Source organism: Caretta caretta, chromosome 2 (genome assembly GCF_965140235.1).
Source record: "Caretta caretta isolate rCarCar2 chromosome 2, rCarCar1.hap1, whole genome shotgun sequence".
Taxonomy (NCBI): Eukaryota; Metazoa; Chordata; order Testudines; family Cheloniidae; genus Caretta; species Caretta caretta.
In genome coordinates, this window is record NC_134207.1 from 176,264,851 (window position 1) to 176,286,077 (window position 21,227).

A 21,227-nucleotide genomic window follows, 5' to 3' on the forward strand; every position below is an offset into this window, starting at 1 on the left:
TGTGACACAACCTGAAACCAAGCAAGTTTTGTCTGGTTTGGGATTTTGTTATGAAATTTCTCACTGTTCTAGTTTAATCATGTTTCACTTCCCGGCCCCCAAATTAGTTAACACTCACTTTTCAAAAATGGTTTTGAAAAGAGGCTGCATTGATGCTGTTTACAGGCTAACTAGAACTGGCTGGTAAAACCAGGGCTGGCTCTACAGTTTTGGCCACCCCAAGCTTGTTTGTTTTGGCCAGTTTCATTATGGAAGATAAAGTTGTTTTTTTAATTTGCAGTGAATATTTGTGAAAAATGCCCACCATAATAGTGACAGCAGCAGAACAGAGACGCACAGGATATCAATGAGCCTGTGAAGGGGCTATGTTCTCCTTTTCTAGTTAGTTAGGTAGGGAAAAGTGTAACTTTCAGGGATGAGACATTAACGTGTGGTTTGAGCACCAACACACTCCTGGCAGGTGTGGAAGTCATTCTAGGTTGGTTCTCCTTCCTCATGCTGAAAAGCATCCTGATCCGTTAGTAGACATGGGACTCCTGTCAGAATAAGGCAATATTGCATGCAGACCTGCCAACATCTTGCAGCAACAAATTGAATTTAAATGTATGTATATTTACTTACTTTGCCTAAAGTGCTGCCTGATTGTGTAAGGGTTTCTAGCCCCCCTCCTATGGGATGAGTGGAGGTCCCAAAAATTACAGATGCCAGGTATATCTATCACTCCCAGCATCTCAATTAATGCTGTCCCTTAACAATCCCCTGCACACATAAATTAGGGGCTGCCCATTGCTCCCTAACATATAAATACTACCCCCCAACACAGAAATTAGTACCACTATTTTCTCCCCAGGATATGAATTAAAATAGTCCCCTGCCCTCCAGCACATGAATTCTTAGTGCCCCCAGCATACCTCTGTGAAAGGCCAATTCTGCTGCTGGTCATCCTCCTCTCTCTTGGACCAATGCCAGGAATTCTTCACCAGCCTGCTCCCAGCCTAGTGGGGGCCTCCTCACATCCCTGGGGTGGGCAGCAGCACTGGGCCTCTTCTTCCTCTCAGTTCTTAACCTTGGAGGAAGGTGGGGAGGGGAAAAGGTACTAGGGCCTCTTCTTCCCTCTCTCACTCCCAGCTTGGGATATGGAGGAAGAGTAGCAGCAATAGGAGGAGGAGGAGGAAGATTTTCACAGCTGCTACTCCTCAACCAACTCTGAGCACCCAGCCCCATGCTTGCTGCAGCACTGGCTGTCCCTCAGCAGGTGCAGGAACTCTGACTGGAGATTATTTCCCAGGAGGTGTGGGAGGGGTGAATGACAGCTAGTCAACTGGCAACTTCTTGTAGACTCCAGAAGGGTCTGAAAAGCCCATCTGTGGTAAAGCCATGGAGTTAACAGGTCTGTCAATGTGAGAATTTGACCCTCTCAAGTGCTGGGCCATTCCCTTGTAGGTAAGGGCCTCTTTTTCTATGTCTTGCCCATAGTTTCTTTCTTCTATTTCATTTCCATAAGGTGCGTGGAGAAAGCCCTGTGATACCAACATAGAGAATTCTCACTGTAGTTTATGCAGGAGCCATAGGCTCAGGCTGGGAATGCAATACTATGTCTTTAAAGAAGTAAGGCCTATGGGGATATGCCGAAGAGAGACCGTTTGTTTTCTCAGAACAAATATGGTAAAGGCACCTTGATGAGGGCAGACTGTAAGATGTTCAGACAGGGCAGCTGGAGCAGAATTACTGTTTTCAGGGGATCCGGGGTTCTCTTGGATGCTTATTTGCTTGCTACGTTATCTATATTCACATGTCCAAGAATAAAGTTCTTGGGGTTTGCATATTGCACTTCTCAGTCACTGATTTGATCTTTCCAGTGGCTTGGGTCCTTTTACAGCATCTCATCTCTGACCTACAGCAGAGAGGGAAGTTCTCTCTGAGCCAGATCCTAGCACTCATTAAGTTTGCTTTGCACCACTCTGGCAATTCATAGCAGCCTCTAAAGCTGACCTAAGTGAGCCACTGGAGGTCGCCCCATCATAGATGCATTCCCAGGTGGCATAGGGCTAGCTGAGGATTCTGTTACAATGGGGGACTCCTCAGCTGCCCATTTACGGTAGGTTTAAGGTTCCTTGGGATTACTCAGGCAGTGCAAAGAGACATTAGCAGGGGACAAGTATCTGTCCAATAAAGTAAAAAAACCAGCACTGAGCATTAGTACCAACACAACTACACACTTTCAGAGTAACAGCCGTGTTAGTCTGTCTACGCAAAAAGAAAAGGGGTACTTGTGGCACCTTAGAGACTAACCAATTTATTTGAGCATAAGCCTTCGTGAGCTACAGCTCACTTCATCAGATGCATACTATTTCCACAGTATGCATCCGATGAAGTGAGCTGTAGCTCATGAAAGCTTATGCTCAAATAAATTGTTTAGTCTCTAAGGTGCCACAAGTACTCCTTTTCTTTTTACAACTACACACTGTTACTAAAAATGAGTTTGCCCCGCCCATCAGAAAACTGACCTAGGAAACAAAGGACAATGTGAGTTGACAGCCTCGCACCTGTTAGCATCCACAATAGAAGAAAGCTGCTGGAGGCTTAGGAGTGAGGCTTAGGAGTGTGGTAGGCCAAGTGCTCCAATATAGAGAAGAAAATGAGTCAACGTAGGAGGGGGAAGAACAATGTGATCTGGAGCTGGTGGAGTGGCTTATGGGATTGTCCCATCCAGTGTAAGTTATAGCAGGCCAAAGGCTTCTCTATCTTATGCAAGAGGCAGCCAGCCAACCCATGGATGGGTAGAGGTTGAAAGGTAGCTTAGTCACCTTTGCCAAAACAAAACAAACAAAAGGAAGTATTTTTTCACACAACGCACTGTCAACTTGTGGAACTCCTTGACAGAGGATGTTGTGAAGGCCAAGACTATAACAGGGTTCAAAAAAGAACTAGATAATTTCATGGAGGATAGGTCCATCAATGGCTATTAACCAGGATGGGCAGGGATGGTGTCCCTCACCTCTGTGTGCTAGAAGCTGGGAATGGGCGACAAGGAATGGAGCACTTGATAATTACCTATCATCTGTTCATTCCCTCTGGGGCACCTGGCATTAGCCACTGTCGGAAGACAGAATACTGGGCTAGATGGACCTATGGCCGTTCTTATGTTTTTATGCCACCCACACTGTCAAGTGTGAGCTTGGCTTAGCTGAGGATTCAGCCGTTTGAATGTTAAGGCCTCTGACAGCCTCACAGTGATTTCCCTGTTTAGTTGCTTGACTCAATAAGAAATTGCTTTGGTATCTTCAGGTAGGTCCCACACAGCTTTCATAGATTCCAAGGCCAGAAGGAACCATTGTGATGCTCTAGTCTGTCCTCCTACATAACACAGGCCTTAGAACTTTCCCAAAATAATTCCTAGAGCATCTCTTTAAGAAAAACCTCCAATCCTGATTTAAAAATTGAAAATCTATCACAACACTTGTTAAGTTGTTCCACTAGTTAATTACCCTCACTGTTAAAAATGTACATCTTATTTCTAGTATGAATTTGTCTAGCTTCAACCTCCAGCCATTGGATCATGTTCTACCTTTCTCTGCATGACTGAAGAGACCATTATTAAATATTTGTTCCCCAAGTCGGTACTTATAAACTGTGATCAAGTTACCCCTTAACCTTCTCTTTGTTAAGCTAAATTGGATTGAGCTCTTTGAGTCTATCGCTATATGGCATGTTTTTTAATATTTTAATCATTCTTGTGGCTCTTTTCTGAACCCTCTCCAATTTACCAGCATCCTTTTGAATTCTGGATACCAGAAGTGGACACAGTATTTCAGCAGAAGTTGCAGTAGTGCCAAATACCGAGCTAAAATAACCTCTCTACTTCCACTCAAGATTCCCCTGTTTATACATCCCAGGATAGCATTAGCCCTTTTTGCCACATCATCGCACTGGGAGCTTGTGCTCAGCTGATTATCCACCATGACCCCAAATCTTTCTCAGTGTCACTGCTTCCCAGGATAGAATTTCGCATCCTGTAAATATGGCTGACATTCTTTGTTCCTAGATATATACATTTACATTTAGCCATATTAAAATGCATATTGTTTGCTTGCACCCAGCTTACCAAAAAATCCAGATTGCTCTGTATCAGTAACCTGCCTTCTTCATTATTTATCACTCCTTCAATTTTTGTGTCCTCTGCAGACTTTATCAGTGATGATTTTGTGTTTTCTCCAAAGTCATTGATAAAAATATTAAATAATGTAGGGCCAAGAACCGATCCCTGCAGCATCCCACTAGAAACACACTCACTTGATGATGGTTCCCCATTTACAATTACATTTTGACGCTGCTCAGTTAGCTAGCTTTTAATCCATTTAATGTGTGCCATGTTAATTTTATAGCTTATGTCAAGGGCTGTTGAACAATTAAAAAAATTAATCATGATTAATTGCATGATTAATCACACTGTTAAACAATAATGAATACCATTTATTTAAATATTTGATGTTTTCTACATTTTCAAATATATTGATTTCAATTACAACACAGAATTCAAAGTGTACAGTGCTCACTTTATATTTTTGATTACAAATATTTGCACTGTAAAAAACAAAAGAAATAGTATTTTTCAATTCACCTATTAATAGTAATGTTGTGCAATCTCTTTATAATGAAAGTTGAACTTACAAACATAGAATTATGTACCAACAAACTGCATTCAGAAACAAAACAACGTAAATCTTCAGAGCCTACAAGTTCACTCAGTCCTACTTCTTGTTCAGCCAATCGCTCAAACAAGTTTGTTTGCATTTGCAGAAGATAATGCTGCCCTCTTCCTGTTTACATCCTGAAAGTTACATTCCTGAAAGTTAGAACAGGCATTCACATGGCACTGTTGTAGCTGGCGTCGCAAGATATTTACGTGCCAGATGCTCTAAAGATTCATATGTCCTTTCATGCTTCAGCCACCATTCCAGAGGACATGCATCCATGCTGATGACGGGTTCTTCTTGATAACGATCCAAAGCGGTGCGGACTGACACATGTTCATTTTCATCATCTGAGTCAGATGCCACCAGCAGAAGGTTGATTTTCTTTTTTCTTGGTTCAGGCGCTGTTGTTTCTGCATCAGAGTGTTGCTCTTTTAAGACTTTTGAAAGCATGCTCCACATCTCATCCATCTCAGATTTTGTACAGTACTTGAGATTCTTAAACCTTGGTTCAAGTGCTGTAGCTATCTTTCGAAATCTCACATTGGTACCTTCTTTGCATTTTGTCAAATCTGCAGTGAAAGTGTTCTTAAAATGAACAACATGTGCTGGGTTATCATACAAGACTGCTATAACATGAAATATATGACAGAATGCGAGTAAAACAGAGAGCAGGAGACCACCAATTTCCCCCCAAGTAGTTCAGTCACTAAGTAATTATTGCATTATTTTTTTAATGAGCATCATCAACATGGAAGCATGTTTTCTGGAATGGTGGCCGAAGCATGAAGGGGCATACGAATGTTTAGCATATCTGGCACATAAATACCTTGCAGTGCTGACTTCAAACGTGCCATGCGAATGCCTGTTCTCACTTTCAGGTGACATTGTAAATAAGAAGCGTGCAGCATTATCTCCTATAAAAGTAAACAAACGTGTTTCTCTTAGTGATTGGCTGAACAAGAAGTAGGACTGAGTGAACTTGTAGGCTCTAAAGTTTTATTGTTTTGTTTTTGAGTTCAGTTATGTAACAAAAAAAATCTACATTTGTAAATTGCACTTTCATGATAAAGAGATTGCACTACAGTACTTGTATGAGGTGAATTGAAAAATACTATTTATTTTGGGGTTTTTTACAGTTCAAATATTTGTTATAAAAATAATATAAAGTGAGCACTGTATACTTGATTTCAATTACAACACAGAATATAAATATATTTTAAAATGTAGAAGAACATCCAAAAATATTTAATAAATTTCAATTGGTATTCTGTTGTTTAACAGTGTGATTAAAACTGTGATTAATCACAATTAGTGTTTTAAATTGTGATTGTTTTGAATTAATAGCATGAGTTAACTGCGATTAATTGACAGCCCTGCTTATGTCTTTGTCTTTTGAACAGTTCCTTCATGTTAGGTGTAGGCTCCTTCTTTTCCAAAATGTTCCCCAGTTCCTCATAAACCTAAATCCCTCTTCCCAACACCATCATCTCATCCACACATTGAGATCTTGCAGGTTTGCCTGTCTCACTGGCCCTGTGCTGGGAACTGAAAGCATTTCAGAGAATGTTACTTTGTAGGTCCTCAACTTTAATCTGGCACAGATTAAAGAAGAAACTGGAACACTCCTTTTCAGTAGATCCTACGTCTGTCCAGAAATATTTCTATCGTGAAAAAGAGACACTTCAATGATTTACTCTCTATCTTGGTCGTTAGAACAGTTTTTCCAGTCATCTTTACATAATCTCTGAGCAATAACAATAAAAAAAACCAATGAGCACATTTCTATGGATATTTCGCATAAACTCTAGGTTGAATAATAGCACCTCAAAGAAATCTATAGTTTAGTTGACACAGCTTCTAAGGATGGGTGAACCAGTTTTGATATTACTGGCCTGAACTCCTACCCACCCTTTGAACCAAACAACCTAGAGATGAGCCCTGTCTGAGTAACTACAACCAAATAAAAGCAGTAAAACTACACTAAAATATTTTAAATACATTTCAGTTAGACTTCTCCCCCTTCAATAGGCGCCAAATTTCTAATCTGCCGGGGGGGGGGTTCCCTCCCTGGCTCTGCCCAGGCCACACCCCCACTCCACCCTTTACCCCAATGCCCCGCCTCCACCCTGCTTCATCCCACCCCTGCTCTGCCCCCGCCCTGCCTCTTCCCGCCCCCGCCTCTTCTCAGCTCTTCCCTCCCAGTTCCCCCCCTTCCCCCGAACACACTGCACCATCGCTCCTGCCCCCTCCTCCCACAGCACCTTCTGATGCCACAAAACAGTTGATCCGTGTCAGGCAGTAGGCGCTCGGAGGGAGGGCGAGGTACTGATCGGTGGGGCCTGCCAGCAAGCAGGAGGTGCTGTGGGGAGGGAGAGACATTGATTGGGGGGCTGCCAGTGGGTGCTCAGCACCCTCCATTTTTTTGCCATGGGTGCTCCAGCCCCGGAGCACCCATGGAGTCGGCGCCTATGCCCCCTTCTGATATTTTTTTGGTCCATTTCAACCTCACTGGGCCCATCCTCACTCACAAGGATGTGGCTGCAGATTTCCCTGTGGACTTCCTCCCTAAACAGATTGATCAGTTTTATTTTACAGTTAAAAAAGTAAAGGCTAGATTGTGACTTGGACTACCCCCATTTACACCTCTGTGCAGGCTACCTGCACCCTGGGTCCAAGCACACAGGAGTAAACAAGGCTACTTGTCCACTGAAGCAAGTGGACAAGGAATGGACAGAGCCTTAGCTCCATTCCTTCTACTCAATGCCCAATGCAGGGAAGGTTACACCAGCAGTAAATTACTACCCCTATCTCTCAGAAAAAAGGGGAAATTGGAAGGAAAATGCAATTCAAAGAGATATTTGTCATAGAGCATATTGTCATTCAGCAACACATGTTAACTGTAGGTCAGACACAGGGAGAAAAGGGAGAAAAACTTGGAAGCTTTTCATTATAAAATGTTTTTTGGGGAACAGTTGCCACTGATTTATTTTGTACGCCTTTGCTTTGTTGATCCATATTTCTGGTTTTTTATCTGTGATGAAGTCATCTACTTGAAAAGAAGTTCTGAACCAAGTGATGGGATAATTAATTTCTCTGTTAAACTTGTTTAGAAGACTATATGGAGAGTGTGTGACTGTAAATTTCTTACACCCACAAAGAATGTGGTAGGCCAATTAAAGGACTTTTCATGCATTAGTACAGTATTAAAAATTAATTAATCACAAAATGTTGCTTTCTGGTAGGTGTTAAAAAAAATTGAGGCATAAACTAATTGCAAGTGACTACAGCCAGATACACTAAACGGGAAAAGAAACAAAACAGAGCTGGTTCTTTTTTTATGGGATATGAAATTAATTTGTAGCCTGTTCCATGGTTAATTGGGAGGTTGTATAGGCTAACAAACAATCCATGCTTCCATTTACACGCACATAATGGATCTATGCATCTATAAAGGGATCTACATTTTCCCTGAAGAGAACTAGCACTGGCCACTCTCCCGCTCTTTCTTCTATTCCCATTCCCACACTGCTGCTTTTCTGATAATCCCCACTGCCTCCGGGGCTTCCTCTGTAGCTAAAAAAAGATATAAAGCCATATTAGTCACAGCATAATGAGTGATGCATTACAGCTCTATTTCAATACACTGCCACTGTCTTTTGTAGCTGGTCAGTAACAGCAAAATTCAGCTACAAATATTCTCTGGTGTTTCCTAGTTACACCCTTGTGCAAACACAAGATGCCCCTTATAACTCGGTCTTTGACTTTGTTATGAGTATGATGCACTCTGCCCCACTGGAGCTGTGTAGTTAGAAAGCATTCTTTTGTATCATTTGAATTGCACTAAGGCACAAAGATTCTTTCTTTAAAGGAAAATGCAAATTGTAAAGAAAAGATCTATAAGGGGTCCAAAAAGCACAGGACGAAAGGTCTTATTTAAATTATTTTCCACAATATTGGGATCCTGGAAAGAGCAAGCTGTAGGAGAGTTCTACTAATAGTATTCAGGGAGCTGGCTGAGAGGGTGGGAGATAAAATAGTCCATAAGTAATTGCAAATAGAAAAAAAATTATACATGACTACAGTGTAAGGGACTGAACCACCAGGTACTAAGCGCCTTTAACTCCAGGTGATTTTGATGGGAACTAAAAACACAAAGTACTTTGCAGCCAGTGTTCAGCAATTCACAGAGCTGAGCTCTTAATTAGGATATTACTTCACGGGAAGAAGACTTAGGTGAAATGCTGGCTCCCTGGAAGTCAATGGGAATTTTGCCAAAGCGTCAGGATTTCATTCCTAATATTTAGGGGGACTGAGAGAATGTGGATTAGCTTCATCATCCTTTGCTCTATCTGAGTCTTTTATTTCTCACCAGGCGTGGATTAAGGCAGAGTCCTTGGGAGCTGAGTGCAGCCGTGAATCAGCTGGAAACGTGGAGCCAAATTCATCCACTTCGTACCATGTTTGTAATTTCCTAATAATCAGTCAGAATGATTATTTGCTTTGTCCATTAATATTTCTCTGAGCGTTTCAACCCAGAACCACTTTTAGCACTTCTGGGTAGGCCTGTGAAACAATGTTTGCACCCTGCCCAACTGTAAAGTATTCCTATCCGCCATGATCCCATCACTATGCAAATGGCGGCCTGAGGATTCTGAACAGGGGTAGCATGATGATTCTTTGGCATGCATCCAAAACTTGACTAATTCTGTATAAATGGAGAGTCTAGGAGAATAATTTGTTTCCATCCTGCCAGTCCCCCACAGGAGAAGTGGAGACCAGCTACTTGGAGTCTGTGCACTGTTGCCAACATTTTAAAATAAGTTTTGCAAGAAACAGTAGTCCCGGCTTTCTAGGTGCCACCATCTCTCAGCCATTGAGGGTTTTGTGTGCCTTCTGGTTAGTTTAAGGATGAATGTAGAACATGAAAATAATTATTACCACCCCATAGTGAGTTATGTAATTATGATTCCCATTTTACAGATGTGGAAACTGAGATGTGGAAACTGAGCAGTAAGACCAATATTTTCAAACTTGTGACTATAAACCTAGGCATCTAAAAACCATATTACACCACCTAAATAATGTGGCCTGAATTAACTTCCTAAAGTTACACATCCAAGTTTGAAAACGTTAGCTTCAGTGTCTTGACCAAGGCCGCTGAGGGTGTCACCATCAAGTTACTTGCTCTCAGTCCCTTTCTTAGTCCACTAAACCAAGCTGTTTCTACACTACTGAGCTGCTCCTGTTTGTGGCCACAAGTCACACACAAAGGAGCTGCTGAGCCTTAGCCAGCTGCCTGCGGCATAGGTGCTGACTTTTAGTTTTCCCTGGGGGTATTCCTCCCTACTCCTCCCTGAGGCCCTGCCCCTTCCCCCAAGACCCCTCCCTCTCGCTTCCTCTTCCTGTCCCCACTCTGCTACCTTCCCCAAGGCCCCGGCCTCTCTCTGCCCTCCTCCCCCAAAGCCCTGCCCTCGCTCCACCCCCTCCCCAAGGTCTGCTCCCATCTGCTGCTCACTGCTCTCTGCCCTCCTCCAAGCCCCTCTCCGATCAGCTGTTTGGCAGTGGTGCAGAACAGCTGTGGCTGGTGGGTGCTGAGCACCCACTATTTTTTTTTGGTGGGTGCTCCAGCCCCAGATCACCCACGGAGTTGGCACCTGTGTCCTGCAGGGGAAGACTTGTGGGGGCCTTAGAGCTATCCATAGTAGCTTGAGTAGCAGTACTACCTACCACTGTGAACCCATCAAAGAACCTATAGCTGGCCCGCTTGGTAATAGTGACCATAATATAATTAAATTTAATATCCCTGTGGCAGGAAAGACACCACAGTGCCCCAACACTAGCATTTAATTTCAGAAAGGGGAAGTACACAAAAATGAGGAGGTTAGTAAAACAGAAATTAAAGGGTACAGAGCCAAGAGTGAAATCTGTGCAAGCTGCGTGGAAACTTTTTGAAGACACCATAATAGAGGCTCAACTTAAATGTATACCCCAAGAGAACAAAAAAAGAGCCACTGTGGCTAAACAATGAAGTAAAAGAAGCAGTGAGAGCAAAAAGGCATCCTTTAAAAAGTGGAAGTTAAATTCTAGTTAGGAAAATAGAAAGGAGCATAAACACTAGCAAATGAAGTGTAAAAATACTATCAGGAAGGCCAAAAAAGAATTTGAGGAACAGTTAGCAGAAGACTCAAAAAGTAATAGCAATTTTTTTTTAAGTACATCAGAAGCAGGAAGCCTGTTAAACAACCAGTGGGGCCACTAGACAATCGAGGTGCTAAAGGAGCACTGAAGGACGGTAAGGCCATTGCAGAGAAACTACATGAATTCTTTGCATCGGTCTTCACAGCTGAGGATGTGAGGGAGATTCCCAATCCTGAGCCATTCTTTTTAGGTGACAGATCTGAGGAACTGTCCCAGATTGAGGTATCATAACAGGAGGTTTTGGAAAAATTGATAAATTAAACAGCAATAAGTCACCAGCACCAGATGGTATCACCCAAGAGTTCTAAAGGAACTCAAATGTGAAATTGCAGAACTACTAACTGTAGTCTGTAACCTATCATTTAAATCAGCTTCTGTACCAGATGACTGGAGGATAGCTAATGTGACGTCAGTAATTAAAAAGGGCTCCAGAGGTGATCCCGGCAACTACAAGCCTGTAAGCCTGACTTCAGTACCAGGCAAACTGGTTGAAACTATAATAAAGAACAATATTGTCAGATGTATAGAGGAACATAATTTGTTGAGGAAGAGTCAACATGGTTTTAGTAAAGGGAAATCATGCCTTAGAAATCTACTAGAATTCTTTGAGGGGGTCAACAAGCATGTGGACCAAGGGGATCCACTGGATATAGAGTACTTAGATTTTCAGAAAGCCTTTGACAAGGTCCCTCACCAAAGGCTCTTATGCAAAGTAAGCTGCCACAGGATAAGAGGGACAGTGCTCTGATCGGTTGGTAACTGGTTAAAAGATAGGAAACAAAAGGTAGGTATAAATGGTCAGTTTTCAGAATGGAGAGAGGTAAATAGTGGTGTCCCCCAGGGGTCTGTTCTGGGACCAGTCCTATTCAACACATTCATAAATGATCGGGAAAATGGGGTAAATAGAGAGGTGGCAAAATTTGCAGGTGATACAAAATTACTAAAGATAGTTAAGACCCAGGCAGACTGCAAAGAGCTACAAAAGGATCTCTCAAAACTGGGTGACTGGGCAACAAAATGGCAGATGAAATTTAATGTTGATAAATGCAAAGTAATGCACATTGGAAAGCATAATCCCAACTATACATATAAAATGATGGGGTCTAAATTAGCTGTTACCACTCAAGAAAGAGATCTTGGAGTCATTGTGGATAGTTCTCTGAAAACATCCACTCAATGTGCTGCGGCAGTCAAAAAAGCAAACAGAATGCTGGGAATAATTAAGAATGGGATAGAAATAGGACAGAAAATATCATGTTGCCTCTGTATAAATCCATGATAGGCCCACATCTTGAATACTGTGTGCAGATGTGGTCACCCCATCTCAAAAAAGATATATTGGAATTGGAAAAGGTTCAGAAAAGGGCAACAAAAATTATTAGGGGTATGGAATGGCTTCAGTATGAAGAGAGATTAATAAGACTGGGACTTTTTAGCTTGGAAAAGAAACGGCTAAGGGGAGATATGATTGAGGTCTGTAAAATCATGAGTGGTGTAGAGAAAGTAGATAAGGAAGTGTTGTTTACTACTTCACATAACACAAGAACTAGGGGTCACAAAATGAAATTAATAGGCAGCAGGTTTAAAACAAATAAAAGGAAGTATTTCTTCACACAACACACAGTCAACCTGTAGAACTCCTTGCCAGAGGATGTTGTGAAGGCCAAGACCATAACAGGGTTCAAAAAAGAACTAGATAAATTAATGGAGGATAGGTCCATCAATGGCTATTAGCCAGGGTGGGTAGGAATGGTGTCACTACTCTCTTTTTGCCAGAAGCTGAGAATGAGCGACAGGGGATGGATCACTTTATGATTACCCGTTCTGTTCATTCCCTCTGGGGCACCTGGCACTGGCCACTGTCGGTAGACAGGATACTGGGCTAGATGAACCTTTGGTCTGACCCAGTAGCGCCATTCTTATGTTCTTGTGTTTTTTCTGAACTCCAATGAGACAGTCCCACAGCTGAATGTGTGATCTTTAGGAATACTCAGGGACAAACTTTCAACACTGGCAATCACATTACATTTTAAGCCACATTTACATTTGGAAAGAAGAGGGCTAAAAGCTTCTTTTTTTCAAATGAAGTTGTGATTCTCCTTTACATTTCCAGATCCCAATATAAAAGAAGTATGTAGCTGCAAGGTTCAGAATCCAGTTGAAGGCAGTTCTGGAGGAGGAGAGCAATATTTTTTTTTTTTACTTAATTCATCTGTGCTTCTAATAGAGACTGTTCTGGAAAAGGATATTAGAAAAGCTGACTACTATGCTCTCGGGAAGACATCATCATTATAATTAAATCATCAGGAAACTGGGCTGAATTAAATTATTTGGAGTAAAGATTACCCTATCTAAATCAGTCATCAGATGAAACTGATAAACAGTCCTAAAGCATGTATGACAGATTCAGGGATCCCAGCATCTGTCAAATCAGCAAAAGGAGGAAGATACACTCTGTTGGCTTGAAAGCAAAATACATCCCTTTGATCAGAAAGGCTGAAAATGAGCTATAGAGAGTTCCCTTCCCAGAGTTTTTTTATTTTCTTCCAGCTTTCAAGGGCTATTTTAGAGGAAAGTCTGATAGTGAGGGGTCTAAGCCACCCTTGAAAAGTGATATGAATGGAGTCTTTGCATGTCCATAACTGATATTTTAGAGGAAAATGATATGTGCTTTTTAAAGTAATTTTTTCAAATAGTTTAACTACTTATATATTTAATTTTCTCTTGGATATCATGCCTTTTATTCATCAGGAAATTAAGGCACATTATTCCCTGGTAATGGAATCTAAAGAGCTGGAGGGAAAAATCTTCTTTTTCTAGAATGCCATTTATTTTTGGATTTGCTTATTTAAGAAAAATTTGGGGTGGCAGAATCCATCCCTACTCATGTTGAGAAGTGCCTTACTCTGTGAATCATCCCACTCAGGAAAATGGGACTTCTCACAAAGTAAGATGCTACTCAGTATGAACATAGGTGGCACTCCAGCCCTTAGAGAGATTTCCCTCAAAATCTGTCTGGCACATCTCCTTTGCTCAAGAAAAGGAGGTATCACTCAGTAACAACAAACTAGGGCATTACATAGTCTGGAGAACCCAGGCCACAAATCCTTCAGGGGACTCAGATATTCTCCTATAATAGCTCTGCACTGTCTTGCTTAATTAAACCCAGGGAGAATAACCAGGATAGATTAATGGCTGATCTAGTCAACTAAATCTGGAAATTGTCAGAGCCAGAAGTGCAGCGTGACTCAGCACTATTCCCAGGACAGAGTCTATTTATCATCTTTCTCACTTCCAATTGCACACACTTAAATTCTCATGCTTGTCCCTGCAATGATAATTTTGTCCCTCTTTCATTTGATTGACAACAAATTTCTCTCTCTCTCTCCTCCTTCTCCCTGTATTTCTTAAGGAGCACTGATCAACATGATACCCTTTTATTTATTTCCTCCTTTGCTTGCCAGCACCACAATTGACGTCACCATAGCTCTAGGACTAGGATTTGTTAATTGACTTATGCTTCATCTAGAGCAGCAAATCCCAAATCATACCTATATAAAGGAATGTCTACTGTGGTTTTTGAAAAATGCTTCAGTGGCAAAATATGATTTTTTTAAAAAATATCCAAGGTGGGTTGTAATTAAGAACATAAGAATGGCTATGCTGGGTCAAAGCAATGGTCCATCTACACAGTATGCTGTTGTCAGACAGCGGCCAATGTCAGATGCTTCAGAGGGAATGAACAGAATAGGGTAATTTCAAGAGACCCATCCCCTGTCATCCATTCCCAGCTTCTGGCAGTCAGAGGTTTAGGGACACAAAGAGCATGGGGTTGCATCCCTGACCATCTTGGCTAGTAGCTATTGATGGACCTGTCCTCCATGAACTTATCTAATTCTTTTTTGAACCCAGTTATACTTTTCACCTTCACAATATGTCCTGGAAATGAGTTCCATAGGCTGACCGTGCATTGTCTGAAGAAATATTTTCTTATGTTTATTTTAAACCTGCTGCCTATTAATTTCATTGAGTGACCTTGTATTATGCAAAGGGGTAAATAACACTTCCCTATTCACTTTCTCCATCCCATTCATGACTTTACAGACCTCTATCATAACCCCCTCTTAGTTGTCTCTTTTCTAAACTAAGCAGTCCCTGTCTTTTTAATCTCTCCTTGTATGAAAGCTGTTCCATACCCTTAATCATTTTTGTTGCCATTCTCAACCTTTTCTAATTCTAATATAGCTTTTTTGAGATAGGGTAATCAGAACTACACACAGTATTCAAGGTGTGAGTGAACCATGGCTTTATATAGTGGCATTATGATATTTTCTGTCTTATAATCTATACCTTTCCTATAGTTCCTAACATTCCAGTACCCTGTTTGACTGTCACTGCACACTGAGCAGATGTTTTCAGAGAACTATGACTCCACAATTTTTCTTGAGTGGTAACAGCTAGTTTAGACCCTATTGCTTTATATGTATTGTTGGGATTATGTTTTTCTAATGGACATTACTTTGGCCTTATCAACATTGTATTTCACCAACCACGCTGTTGTCCAGCCACCCAGTTTTGTGACATTCCTTTGCAACTCTTTGCAGTCAGCATTGGATTTAAATGGAGTAATTTTGCATAATCTGCAAACTTTGCAATATCACTGTTTACCCCTTTTTCCAGATCATTGATGAATATGTTGAACAGTACTGGGCCAAGTATAAACCTCTGGGGACACCACTATTTACCTCTCTCCAGTCTGAAAACTGACCATTTAGTCCTACCCTTTGTTTTCTGTCTTCTAATCAGTTACTGATCCAGGGGATGACCTTACCTCTTATCCCATGGCCGCTCAATAGCCTTTGTTGAGGGACCTTGTCAAAGGTTTTCTGAAAGTCCGAGTACACATTATCAACTGCGTCACCCTTTAGCTTTTTTTTAAAAAATCAGCATTACGTTAGCTGTCCTGCAGTCATTTTGCAGAGAGGCTGATTTAAGTGATAGGTTACATACCAGTTACTAGTTCTGCAGGTTCGTGTTTGAGTTTCTTCAGAACTCTTGGGTGAATTCCATCTGGTCCTGGTGACTTATTATTGTTTAATTTATAAATTTGTTCCAAAACCTCCCCTAATGACACCTCAATCTGAGACAGTTTCTCAGATTTGTCACCCAAAAAGAATGGCTTTTCATGAGAAATTCCCTCACATCCTCTGCAGCGAAGACCCATGCAAGTAATTAATTTAGCTTCTCCTCGATGGCCTTGTCTTCCTTTAGCATCTCAATCATCCAGTGGCCCTATGGATTGTTTGGCAGGCTTCCTACTTCTGATGTATTTTTTAAAAATTGCTGTTAGTTTTTGTGTGTTTTGCTAGTTGCTCATCAAAATCTTTTTTTGGCTTGCCTAATTATACTTTTACACTTGACTTGCCAGAGTTTATGCTCCTTTCTGTTTTCCTCAGTAGGATTTGACTTCCAATTTTTAAAGGAGGTTTCTGTCTTCCACCACCTCTTTTACTCTGCTGTTTAGCTATGGTGATGTAATTTTTTTTTGCTATCCTGAGGAACAGGATATCATCTTAAGACACAGTGCACAGAGTAGCAGACTGGCCTGCTGGAAATTAGGGTTCTTTCCCTGATTCAGCCACTGACTCCATGTATAGCCTTGGTCAATCACATAACCTCATTGTGCCTCAGTTTGCCTGTTTGTAGAATGGGGATAATGCTACTTACCTGCCTTTGTAAATTGTTGAAATCTACAGATGATTAGTGCTAAGTATGCTCTTGTTTATTTTGAATCAGGCCAGTGGAAGGGCCCAGTCTATGGAACTCCCTTCATGAGTACATCTGCCAGAGTCTGTTTGTGGCTCTTTTCAGAGCTCATTTTAAATCTTTCCTGTCTCGGCCGGTTCATCTGGTCATATAATAATTTCTCTTTTTTCCATGTAGTCTTTGGCACTGATGAAGGAGGGCAGACCCGCTAAGTGCCAAGGAGCTGCAATTTCCCTCAGTACCTCCATCCTCCCATACATTAAAATCTAATACAAAACGATAACACTGAGGGAAATGTGTGCTGTGGCTGCTGGTGTCTGGTGAGCAGCACGGCCTAAGGGAAAGGGGCATCCTAGACACCATATAAGAAAACTCACATGGGAATGGGCACCTATGCTCCATTTACTTTACTCTCTACTGCAGCCTCTTCTTCCTCCCTTGCCATCTGTGTGGTAGCTCCCCAGATCTCCTTTACTGGCCCATGCAGATGTTACTCCTTCAGTGACCTCCCTCCTTCTTGTTGATGGGTGTATTCCCACCCTGGCACTCCATTTTGAGCAGCCATATCTTCCTCCTTCATCTCCAGTCTGTAGGTGCTTCCACCCCCCGTCCCCTGTTGACCGAAACAGGAGCTAAAATGAAAAGGACGCCCAGATCTCGGTCTCCGATTCGTCTCCTACCCGTATCTATCGCTGAGGGCTTATATATTTCCCACATAAACATGAACAAGATAAAGGCACAACTGGATTTATTGCAAGGACTCCCAAAATTTAGAAGTATAACAATTAGGCATATAACAAAACAAGGCAGGCTGTAACAAACAAGGGGCTATGAATACAAACAGATGATGACTACAATACCATTTCTAGCAGCTTGATTTATTGATGTCTTTCCCTTCTTAGGTTGACACCGCACACCAGGACTGCTGGATCCCTTAGGTGGAAGCAGGAATTCCGGAACAGAATCAGATGAGCGCTTCTTCGGGTAAATTGTTAAATTAAATCCCTCCCATTCTCTATTTTGCATCGTCATGCGTGTAGTAAGCGGATCCTCTGAAAGATGGATCGGATGCATGTGAGTACGTGTATTCCCTATTTCAAGTAAGCCTTATGGGGTGAATGGCTTACCCTGAATTACCGAGTTTGTCTTCACCAGACTCTATTACTCAGATGGACAGCCCCAACCTGATCTGAACACTGCCTTATATAGACCTTTGGTCACTAGGCAGATTAGGTGATTGACAGCTACTGTCATTTCCCACCAAAACAAAAATGGCACCAAACCACAACTAGGAGGGGACAAGAAGGGCTTACAAGATGGATGCCTAGTTGTCCTTTAGAATTCAAGATGGCCTTATGATTTTTATCTCTACACCCCACCCATGAGGTTTCCTTTCACCCACCGCACCTTCTCTATCTCCACCTTCCCTTCTCCACTCCCAAGCACTGGTGCCTTCCCTTCTGCCATTCTCACTTGTGCAGGCCAAAAAAACAGGCAGGAGGAATTTGGGGCCTGTGACAATCAGGGTCCAAGCACCCCAGGGGGAGAATAGAGGGTCTGAACCACAACGAATAGGCAATTGAATCAAATTATATACACTATTACTGTATTATAAAAGTATCAAGTAAGGCCTTTTATGAAAGCCAATGGTAATTGATATCATTGTGAAATGTATGTATTAAGACTATATGAGGAGTTATGGGTACTTACTGATAGTATGCTTTAAAGTCTGTGACCAAACAAAGGGAGAAAGAGGTTTTCTCCCAGACATGATGGACAGCTATCTATCTGTCTCCAACATAAATTAAGCATGATGGAATCTAAACAATGGAAGCTCCATTTACATAAGAGTTGACCAGGAGAAGGGAAGAACAGGAAGAGTCTGAACAGCCAGGCTTCATCCTGACTCTTGCGGCAATGGACTAGGGCTAATATAAGGGGAGCACAGAGCCATTTTAGTGATCCTTCACCTGAGGAGACAAAGAAACCAAGTACTTTAAGCTCTGTATTGGATCCTGGCTATGGCCTGGCCAACCAAGCTGGAAGAGTGACTGTGGTGAAAAATATGCAGTGTTGTTGTAGCTATGTCAGTGCCAGGATATTAGAGAGACAAGGTAGATGAGGTAAACATCTTTTATTGGACCAACTTCTGTTGGTTAGAGAATCAAGCTTTCAAGCCACATAAAGCTCTGCTTCACGTGAAGTGGTGAGGAGTCTATTTTGAACAAAAGGCTCTAGGTTGTTGCTGTACCCCTCTCAGAAGTCTGATTTATCTTGCATACCCTCAAGTTTCACTTAAAAACTACTTGTTTACAAAATCAGACAAAAATACAAAAGCGTCACAGCACACTATTACTGAACAATTGCTTACTTTCGCATGTTTACCATATAATTATAAAATAAATAAAGCACTGCAGCAGAGATGGTTTATGGTAGACTCAGGACTGGAGGGCTGTTGGTGTCACCCTGCCTGGAGTAACCAGGTTGGAAGCCAGGGGAGGTCACTGTGCTATAGGCAGGCTGCTGCTGTCAGGGCTCTGAGACAAAGCTGCACAGCGCAGAAACACCCAGGGTTACAAGACAGGTGGGACACAACCCCTCAATGGTCTCAGTGAACTCCTAAAGCATCATAGGGCCAGAACCACCAAAATATTTCAGGGTTGGGTGATGTCTTAAGCTTCTGTCCCACTCCTAGAAATAGCTCACTTTCACCATGCATAAGAAAGGTCATTCAAGCAGCTTTGCAAAACTCTGAAATATATTAATTATATATATAAATACATAAACAAATAATTGGACCAAACCCAGAAGTTTTGCCTCAATTGAGAATAAGTGAAGATGGAGTAAGGGCTTCATGATTAGATCCATTTAGAATTAATATTTATACATTTCCTACAAGAAATGAACAGGTCAGCTTTGGGGCTTAAACTACTTGCTAGAGCCTCTTTAAAATCATTATTCTTTGAATTTAATATTAATCCCAGATTATAGAATGACAAAATCCATCTTTCTAACAGTCTGCTCAAAATCATGAGCTGTGGTGGAAATAGTTCATGTAATATCATGGTCTAGAACTATGTCATAATAGAAAATAGTTGTAAGCCACATCGCCAAATAAGCCCTTCACAATAATGTTTCTGGTCATTGAGAAATAATTTTTTAAAATATCATAAAACATCATATCATTGCACTTTTCAGTGTTTTGTATACTATACAAGATTCGTAATGATGTTCTGCCCATTATCTCTATTCATACAGAAGCTTGATTTACCCTTTGAATGTCGCACTGAATGCGGGAGCCACAAGATTTATTGCAATGTCCCCCACAAGTACCAAACTTCAGAGGAGCATGAAGTATGATACACACCAGAGCTGTAGGATGGGTGGTCACTGTTTTCACATCTCATGGAGCGCGTAAATCCATTCCCCCCAAAATACTAATGCTGTTCCTGTTCCAAACCCTAATCAGCTTAAGCACAGACTGAAACTTAAAATATTCATTGCATGCACCTTGAATCAGTTTCCAGCTCTGTCTGTTGATTCACCATTAGCTTCCAAAGCATTATCACAGGTACATGTCTATCTGATTTGTACTGAAAATCAGAACACAGGTTTGAAGTCCAAGAGAAGTCAAGGTGTCAACCCTTCAGCATTTGTCCTTTAAATAAGATAACACAGTGGATTAAAATCTGTCTCAGTAATACCCAGGCAAGTTGCAACCCCCAATTTCAATTGCAAAACTTGACCCTGTCTCTACTCTGCTTCTGGCCCCTCCCACTGCCTGAGATTTCCCTTTCCGAGATTTCACTTCCTCTTGGGCCTGCAGGATGGCATATTCTGACAGTGACTCAGTATAGGTTAGAGGTAAGGGGGGCTATAAGGAAGTGCTGCTCTTGCTGAATTCATTTCTGAGGAACAATCCTTCTGAACTCCATGCTGTTTCACCATTCCCTCCACTTCTTGATGGCTGCTTGGACCTTGATCATTAAACCTGTATTTGTCTAAGGAAATTCCTTGCAATAATGCTATCATGTAGTGACCTGTTACTTATGTATCTCTTTGGCTGTGTAAGTACAATGACAAGCATGTGCAGCATACAGGCAGCAGAGTTTTTTCAGGCATCTATATTTTAGATTAAAAAAAAAGTAGTAGGGGAAACTGAAATACAAGATCAGTTTTCATAATCCATCCAGTAGTAAGCAGAAGTATATACAAATGCAGAGGCCCGGGCATTAAAGTTTCTTGGCATAGGCCTAATTGAGTTGACACAAAACAGTGAACTACTGTAGATAAACTTGTGTTCAATGACAACTATTGTCTTTTTCTTTTGTAGTTATCAAATTGTCTATCTACACATCTATCACTTCTACAGATATGTATTTCTTAAAGCTGCCTTTGACTGTATTATGTAGAGTTGTTGTGATCCCAGGGTATTAGAGACAAGGTGGGAGAGATAATATCTCTTATTGGACCAACTTCTGTTGGTGAGAGAGACAAACTTTCGAGTTTACACAGAGCTCTTTTTCCAGGTCTGTATCAGTCAGAAGTATCTTCAGCTACTATTTA